The sequence below is a fragment of the Bos indicus x Bos taurus genome, chromosome 20, assembly GCF_003369695.1.
Source record: "Bos indicus x Bos taurus breed Angus x Brahman F1 hybrid chromosome 20, Bos_hybrid_MaternalHap_v2.0, whole genome shotgun sequence".
Classification (NCBI taxonomy): Eukaryota; Metazoa; Chordata; class Mammalia; order Artiodactyla; family Bovidae; genus Bos; species Bos indicus x Bos taurus.
Window position 1 is genome coordinate 1,050,755 of NC_040095.1, and position 9,930 is coordinate 1,060,684.

Consider the following 9,930-nt stretch of genomic DNA (forward strand, 5'->3'; position numbering starts at 1 on the left):
GAGGAAGAGGTTACATTCTTCTAGAATTCCTGGGAGGTTTCTTTCTAACTATATATATTCTCTCTCGCTCTGATACATTTTCTCCTGCTCCATTAAAACTTAACGTTTATGCTGGCCATTGTCTAATGGATTGTCCACATGGTTCTCTGCCCACTGTCTCCCGATTCTGTTACCGAGGAAGCTGGCCTTGATGGGCTGCATCACCTGCACACTCTTGGGTCTGGTCGTGCGGGGAACTAGCAAGATACAAGAGACCTGGAGGAGAGCAGGCAGGACTTCCTCCACAAGGGCTTCAGTCTGGCTGTGGCTGCCTTCCTCTATCAAAGGTCACAATTCACGGCTTCTGATCTGTCTTCTAATTTCTAGTGCCATCCCCTTGCCTCTTTGGGGATGAGAGTAAGAATAGCTGCCTGTTATCGTAAACCTGACAGTTCCCATCCCCTGTTGATTCCTTAACCCTTGCCTTGCTTTTCTAAATAATCCCCTTATTAAACTGTCTTCAGTTACTCCTTTGAGTTATGTCATCCATGTCCTACCAGGGACCCTGAAAGGAACACACTGTTCACCAAAGCAGATAGATCTCTGAAGAGCAGCTGAGCAGGGAGGGGAGGGAGAGACAATGAGACCCCCACTTTGACATTAAGACTGTTATCCCCATTAAACCCAAAGAACATGAACAGGGTTAAGGAAAGATACCTTGTTTCCAATGCAAAGTCTTCTTTCTCTCTTCTCTGAGAAAGCAGGACCAGTAAGGCCTTATTGACAGTTAATCTATTGTCTCCCCAAGAAGCAGGATCCATTCTGACAAGATAAATACCTCATTTTAAAATAATATATTTTGGAGAAGAAGATAAAGAAACAGAATCTTCCAAAATCCAGGTATACCTCTAGTGGATAACTGTTACTCTTTACTCCAACTATTGTGATTGTGGCTCAGAACTTTCTTGTTCTTACATAAGCTTATTGCCCTCAAGACTGATTTTTTAGGGGTTCAGCAAATGACTGAAATGAGCAAATCAGAGTCTTTCTTAGGATTTTTGTAACTATAACTGGAGAAAGAGACCTAGTTCCTCTGTGATTACAAAGCTGGAACACGTGATGAACACGAGTAAGTGGTCATGCTTTCAGTTGTGTGGCTCAAGCCGCTATAACGGAATGGATCAGAACCATTTTCTAGAAGGGTAAATGGCATCTAGCTTAATTTAAGCAATCAAACAACCGATTATTGGGACCTTCCTACATGCCTAAGAGAAGACACAGACCACAGCTGCCAGCAATCCAGTTAGGAAGACAAAATTAAGATATATGAAAGAAAAGAAAAGATATGGCATACAATTAAATGCTAATTGGTATGGGTCATATAGTCATTGCTATGAAAATTCTAAAGAGGAAGAAAGCGCTTCAAGCTGAATCAGGAGGGCTGAGGGATACCATTTGGCTTTGGAAGGATGCGTATATTTGATGAAATCAACGAGAGGGAAAAGAGTCTTTGCGTTGAGGGAAGCAAAGGCAAGAAGGCAGAAATAGAATAGTGTGTGGGGCTGGTGAGAGGGCTCTGGGAACGTGGTGTATGAGGGTTTGGGGACATATTTCTACTGATCTGAGACAAAATTTGCGAGAAAGAACTTGGATGCCTGATTTGCCTTTGGAGAGGCTTGGTCACCTTGCCAGAGAAGCTGGAGGACGCTGTGTAGAGACAATGACTCTGACTTTGAGCAATGGTACAGATTGGAATCCCCAGAAGGGAACCTTTAATGTGACTCCAGGTCAACTTTGCCCTGGTCTGAGAGGAGGCCAGATGATCTGGGGTGCTTTTGTTTCCCTGAATTGTTGCATTTAGATGGTGACTCAGCCAGCTGTTGGAGTCAGCCAGAGTGATGCCCTGAGCGGCCTGGCAGGTTGGTGAGTTCAGTCAGTTGCCTCTTCAAACTATCAATGAAGATTTGTCTCATATTTGAGCAAAGCAAAAACTGTCACTGGGGAAATGGCTCTCCAGTCTGAGGAGTATTAATCACCTAATTAACCAGAACACCTGCTCATAAAACTTATCCCACCCAGGGAACCAAATTAAACAAAGCACGAGGATGTGCCACACAGACTTGGTGGTGACATCTGCATCTTTGGCTGGCCTCCTTGGGCACTGGGGCTCATGAAACTCTCTAGCCAGCTGTTGGGTTTGCAGAAACTTTGAGAATACTAGCTTTGTTTAGCAAATAGTAATCAGTACAAACAGAGAAACTCTTCTTGCAACTTACCTGGAATCATGGATGTCCCTAATGAACTAGGTACTATTCTGAATATTTTGCATATATTAACTATATAATCTTCACGGTAACCGACTGAAGTCCCCTGCTGTAGCAGAGACTGGCTCCATGCTCACAGATCAGATCCAGTTTCTTTTCCCTGGACACACAGGAAGACTATATTTCCCAGTTTCCTTTGCAGTTACATGGGGGCCATGTGCCTCATTCTGACCAAATAGAATGTGTGCAAAAGTAATGCATACCATTTGCACAGTTGGTCTTTGGAATCTCTTATATAACCAGGTAAGACTTCCTTCTGACTGTTAGCTGGGTATAATAGAGGGGATTCAATGAAGGATCCCAAAGTATCACTGAGAGAGTAGTAGAGCCACAAAAAAGAAGACACTGGAGTCCCTAAATTACCACATAGAAAATAGTGATCAAACGCTCTGTAACATGAGAAAAACTTACACTCTTACTGAGATCTTGGGGTTGTTTATTTCATCCATTAGCATTAATTACCCAGGCTGAAACACCAGTGCAATCTTGGCAACTTTGTTTGCACAATCACACAGGACCAATCTTAGGGAAACCTACTACCTGTGTGTGTTACAGCTTCAAAAACAACAGGGAATTCCTCCCATCCTGAAATCATGTTTTATTCTGTTAGCTCATAGATAAAATGCTTTTTAATAAACACCCTCATTACCTGCATTTTCTTTCTTATTCATATAACATATCTTTGCTGAGTATGTTCAAGGTACAGGTAATATTAATCATCTTAGAGTGAAGACAAAGTAAACATAAAGTCTTGTATGGGCAACAGATATAAATCAATTAAACAAGAAAGTAGATAACTACAGATTACAAGATGTTAGGAAGAGAAGTAATAACGTGACATGATAAAGACCAACTGAAGTTAACAGATGTTCCAAAAAGTGGTTAGGGAAAGAGACTCAAAAGACAAGAAGAGTCTTGCTATGATATAATAAGTTATGGAGTAGGGCAGGTCACTATCCCAAGGGACGAAATAGAACACGTGAAGGCCCTGCAGTATGGCATGACTGGTTGGAGGAAAAAAAAAAAGGCACTATGGTTAGATCCTAGAGCATGAGGGAGACCTGTTCTGGGAAGATCAGAGTTATTTCTCCCTCACTGTTGCATTGACACCAGTCTATGCAAATTACAGCAAGTGATCTTACCTCTGTCACTTGTGTGTATGATGAGAAACGTAAGCTCTTAGATTAACCTGATCTGATACAGAATCTATTTTAGTTCCAGGGGTATTTATATACAACTGCTAGTCGCTCAGTTCTGTCCGACTCTTTGCGACCCCATAGACTAGCCCACTGGGCTCCTCTGTCCATGGCATTCTCCAGGCAAGAATACTGGAGTGGGTAGCCATTCCCTTCTCCGGGGGATCTTCCTCATCGAGGGATTGAACCCTGGTCTGCATTGCAGGCATATTTTTTGCTGTCTGAACCACCAGGGAAGCCCCAGGGGCTGATAAAAGGCAAATTAGTTAAGGGAACTGTATTAAAGCTATCCGCATAGGCAACATCATATTTTCCCACAGTCTTTAGGTTTTTTCATGCTGCTGGTAGGCAGGGAGGAGACATGAAGAAGACCACCAGGGTAGGAGATTAAAGCCCTTCTAACCTACGCTTTGAGTCAGCACTCTTTGACTGAATTCTCACTCCTGGGGAAGGCATGTAAAATATTTTATTGTACAAATATCTGTTTTGCCAAGTTTAGCTAGTAGCACCATCATCTCCTCAAATGGCCAGACCAAAAACCTAAACGTCATCTTCAACTCCTTCCTATTTTCCCTCTTAATTCAATCCATCCATCAGCTCTCCAAAACCTCTCAGTTCCTCAACTAAAGTCTTGGTGAGATCCTACCCCCAACACTATCTCCTTGGCTGCCTTCAAGAAGCCTCTCTGGCTTCTCACTCAGGCCCTTCAACCAGCTCTCCTATTCAATTCCTCAGTCACACTCCAGAGCTTAGAGGCATTTCCATTACTTAGAGACTAAAGGCTAAGGTATACACATGGTAAAGAAGGGTCTTTATTAACTAACCTTTACACTGCCTTTTTATCTTGCTTCAGTTCAGTTCAGTTCAGTCGCTCAGTCACGTCTGACTCTTTGCCACCCCATGGACTGCAGCATGCCAGGCTTGTCCCTGTCCATCACCAACCCCCAGAGCTTGCTCAAACTCATGTCCATCGAGTCGGTGATGCCATCCAGCCGTCTCATCCTCTGTCGTCCCCTTCTCCTCCCGCCTTCAATCTTTCCCAGCATCAAGGTCTTTTCCAAATCAGTCAGTTCTTCGCATCAGGTGGCCGAAGTATTGGAGTTTCAGCATCAGTCCTTCCAATGAATATTCAGGACTGATTTCCTTTAGGATGGACTGGTTGGATCTCCTTGCAGCCCAAGGGACTCTCAAGAGTCTTCTCCAACACAGTTCAAAAGCATCAATTCTTCTGTGCTCAGCATTCTTTATAGTCCAACTTTCACATCCATATATGACTACTGGAGAAACCACAGCTTTGACTAGATAGAGCTTTGCTGGCAAAGTAATGTCTTTGCTTTTTAATATGCTGTCTAGTTTGGTCATAGGTTTTCTTCCAAGGAGCAATCGTCTTTTAATTTCATGGCTGCAGTCACCATCTGCAGTAATTTGGGAGCCCAAGAAAATAAAGCCTCTCACTGTTTCCATTGTTTCTCCATCAATTTGCCATGAACTTAGTTTTCTGAATGTTGAATTTTAAGCCAACTTTTTCACTTTCCTCTTTCCCTTTCATCAAGAGGTTCTTTAGTTCTTCTTCAATTTCTGCCATAAGGGTGATGTCATCTGCATATTTGAGGTTATTGATATTTCTACCTGCAATCTTGATTCCAGCTTGTGTTTCATCCAGCCTGGCATTTCTCATGATGTACTCTGCATATAAATTAAATAAGCAGGGTGACAATATACAGTCTTGATGTACTCCTTTCCCAGTCTGGAACCAGTCTGTTGTTCCATGTCCAGTTCTAACTGTTGCTTCTTGACCTGCATACAGGTTTCTCAGGAGGCAGGTAAGGTGGTCTGGTATTCCTATCTCTTGAAGAATTTTCCACAGTTTATTGTGATCCATCCATACAGTCAAAGGCTTTGGCATAGTCAATAAAGCAGAAGTAGATGATTTTCTGAAACTCTCTTGCTTTTTCTATGATTCAACGGATGTTGGCAATTTGATCTCTGGTTTGTCTGCCTTTTCCAAATCCAGTTTGAATATCTGGGAGTTCACAGTTTGTGTACTGTTGAAGCCTGGCTTGGAGAATTTTGAGCATTATTTTGTTAGTATGTGAGATGAGTGCAATTGTGCTGTAGTCTGAACATTCTTTGGCATTGCCTTCCTTCACAAATCCCCATTCCCACCTGAGGCTGAGCCGTAGAAAATTAATGTCCCCTGACTGCACTGAAGTATTTGCCATTTGTCATCTTATCTCATGCTCTTCCTTCTTTCTGCAATTCCCTTGCCCACCTCTTCCCTTTGGTGAAATTTTCCTGGTCCTTCTTCATGCAACTCAAGCCTCACCACCTCTGTGAAATATTTTATACTGGAAGGAGGAGAAGGGGGTGGCAGAGGATGAGATGGTTGGATGGCATCAGCAACTCAATGGACACGAGTTAGAACAAACTCTGGGAGAGAGTGAACGACAGGGAAACCTGGTGTGCTGCAGTCCATGCAGTCACAAAGAGTTGGACATGATTTAGTGACTGAACAACAATAACAAATATTAGAGACGTCTTCATTTGATCTCTGGCTATAGAAATTTCTATTACTGTAGACCTTACTCTAATGTAATTTTCTCTTTACACTTCTCCCTTCATCCCCAGTTAGACTGTGAGTCCCTCGAGAGATGGAATGTGATTGACTAAACTCCTTGAGAGAGTTATGTACCCTCAGTGGTGTGTCTGAATCCTCTTTACCATTCTTTCTTCAATCCATCTCTTTCAGAATTTCTTCCCAATATTCTACTGAAACTGACCTCCCCATTCTTCTAGTTACTTAAGCCAAAATTCTTTGAATCATCCTTCCCTGCTCGCTTTGTTTTATACTCAACATCCAAACAATCAGCAAATCCTGTTTATTGTTTCTTCAAGTCCAGAATTCTACCATTTTGCTTCATGTCTACTGTTCCCACAAGTGACTGTCACGTCTGGCCTGGATTATAGTAATAGCCTCCTACATCCTAGCTTCCATCATTCTCTAATGTAATTAACTTCTAACCCATCATTCTCATAATGTTAAAATATGTGTAAGATCATATCCCTCTTCTAATCCAAAGCTTCTAGCAATGATGCAGTAACAGGAACTGGATTTATCCTCCCTTCTTAAACACATAGAAAACTGGGCACAATGTATGAAAAAGATGATTTTAAACACTGGAAAATTGGAAGTGCATGACTGTGCTCCCTGAAATGAGAAACAAATGAGATGAGTTGTACAAGTTTGCTCTCACTGCCTAGAGACATTTTCCAAGCTGAAGTACAGGGAGAAGAACTAAGCATTCTCTCTAAGTCGAAGAGACAAAGATTAGAGAGGCCAGTGAGTCTTGAGTTGTGAGACTGTACACTTGATAAGTAGTTGCTCAACAGAAGAGACTTTCTGATTCTAAGAATCTACATAGAGGCTCCTCTGAGTTTCTGGCTGAGAGTTTGTAAGAGAGGACTATATGAGGCTGAGGGAACCACCAGAGAGCAGTAGAATAACCCTAATTCCTACAGTTCACACTGGAATTCAGTGTTTCCACTGGCCACAGTGAAAGTCCTTCATAATACACAGGCCACTTGGTAAAAACCTCAGAAGAGCATTGATTTAATAATAGAGCTAGCAACACTACAAAGAGGATGTACCTATGAAAAGCTTAAAACAAATCTCAAAAGAATTCAACTGAGTTCATATAACTTAACTGTGAGATAGGATAACATTCCACACTCTTGAAAAAAAATATACAACATGAGCACTCAACAATGTCAATTTCACAAAGACTGGCATTGTGCTCTGTTGTGTCTGACTCTTTGTGACCCCATGGACTGTAGCTCACCAGGCTCCTCTATCTGTGGGATGGTCCAGGTAAGAATACTAGAGTGGATTGCCATTTTCTCTTCCAGGGGATCTTCCTTACCCAGGAACTGAAGTTGAGTCTCCTGTATTGCAGGCAGATTTTTTTTTTTTTTTTTTTTTTACCACTGTGCCACCTAGGAACCCGTTCAGAATGATTGTCATCTAATAAAAAGTCATCAGGAACACAAAAAAGCCTGAAAATATAATTTATAAAATAGAAAAAAGTAAAATAGAAGCAAACCCAGAAATGGTAGCAATGATAAAATTAACAGACAATGATGTTAAAATAGCTATTATAAACATACTTGAAATTTAAAAGAAGTAGAAAAAAAATGAAGATACAGAGAGAATCATATGGAATTTCTAGGGCTATAAAATACAATATCTAAAATGAAAGGCATTGGAGGGATTAACAACAGGTAAAATCCAGAAAAAGAACTTGCATCCAGGATTTTTTTTAAATTGTACTGCTTCATAATTAAAAGACAAACAGCCAAATTAAAGATAAGGAAAAATCTTAAGAGATACTTCATTAAAGAAGATATAGAAAGAGATACAAATAGTAAGCAGACACATGGAAAGGTGCAAAAAATCATTCAGTTCAGTTCAGTTCAGTCGCTCAGTCATGTCTGACTCTTTGTGACCCCATGAATCGCAGCACACAAGGCCTCCCTGTCCATCACCAACTCCCAGAGTTCAATCAGACTCATGTCCATCGAGTCAGTGATGGCACCCAGCCATCTCATCCTCTGTCGTCCCCTTCTCCTCCTGCCCCCAATCCCTCCCAGCATCAGAGTCTTTTCCAATGAGTCAACTAATCGTATGAGGTGGCCAAAGTATTGGAGTTTCAGCTTTAGCATTATTCCTTCCAAAGAAATCCCAGGGCTGATCTCCTTCAGGATGGACTGGTTGGATCTCCTTGCAGTCCAAGGGACTCTCAAGAGTCTTCTCCAACACCACAGTTCAGAAGCATCAATTCTTCGGCGCTCAGCCTTCTTCACAGTCCAACTCTCACATCCATAAATGACCACTGGAAAAACCATAGCTTTGACTAGATGGACCTTTGTTGGCAAAGTAATGTCTCTGCTTTTCAATATGCTAAAAATCATTAGTCATAAATAAATGCCAGTTTAAATTTAAAGCTACCACTATATAGCCACTAGAATGGCCAAAACCAAAAAGTGTGAAATTACTAAGCTTTGATGAGGATATAGAGAAACGGGACCCCTATTCATTGCTAGTAGGGATAAAAATGGTATATATGCTTTGGAAAAGAGTTTGGCAGTTTCTTAAAAATTAAACATATACTTATCATCATATATAGGACTCAGTAATTTTACTTCTAAGTGCTTGCCCAAGAAAAAGGAAAAGATATATCTATAAGAAAACCTGTATAGTGATATTATTCATAACAGCCAAAAATTGAAACTCTGTGTATATCCACTAGTTGATGACTGGATTAAAAAACTAAAAATAATATATTCATACAATGGAATACTACTCACCAATTTAAATAAATTAAAATAAATTCCTGATACATGCAGTCATACATATGAAACTCAAAAACACATAAGGGATTTGATTTAGGTCATACCTGAATGGCTGAGTGATTTTTCCTACTTTCTTCAATTTAAGCCTGAATTTTGCAATAAGGAGCTCATGATCTGAGCAACAGTCAGCTCCAGGTCTTGTTTTTGCTGACTGTATACTTCTCCATCTTTGGCTGCAAAGAATATAATCAATAGGATTTCTATATTTATCATCTGGTCATGTCCATGTGTAAAGTCACCTCTTGGGTTGTTGGAAAAAGAGTGTTGTCCATGACCAGTGACTTCTCTTGACAAAACTGTTAGCCTTTGTCCTACTTCATTCTGTACTCCAGGGCCAAACTTGCCTGTTATTCCAGGTATCTTTTGACTTCCTACTTTTGCATTTCTATACCCCTATGATGAAAAGGACATCTTTTTTTTTTTTTTGATGTTAGTTCTACAAGGTATTGTAGGTCTTCATAGAACCAGTAATCTTCAACTTCTTTGCCATCAGTGGTTGGGGCATAGACTTGGATTACTTTGATGTTCAATGGTTTGCCTTGGAAATGAATTGATATCATTCTGTCACTTTTGAAATTGTACCCAAGTACTGCTTCAGCAATACGTGAACTGTGAACTTCCAGATGTTCAAGCTGGTTTTAGAAAAGGCAGAGGAACCAGAGATCAAACTGCCAACATCCCCTGGATCATAGAAAAAGCAAGAGAGTTCCAGAAAAACATCTACTTCTGCTTTATTGACTATGCCAAAGCCTTTGACTGTGTGGATCACAATAAACTGGAAAATTCTGAAGGAGATGGAATACCAGATCACCTGACCTGCCTCTTGAGAAACCTATATGCAGGTAAGGGAGCAACAGTTAGAACTGGACATGGAACAACAGACTGGTTCCAAATAGGAAAAGGAGTACGTCAAGGCTGTATATTGTAATCCTGCTTATTTAACTTAAATGCAGAGTATATCATGAGAAACGCTGGGCTGGAAGAAGCACAAGCTGGAATCAAGATTGCCGGGAGAAATATCA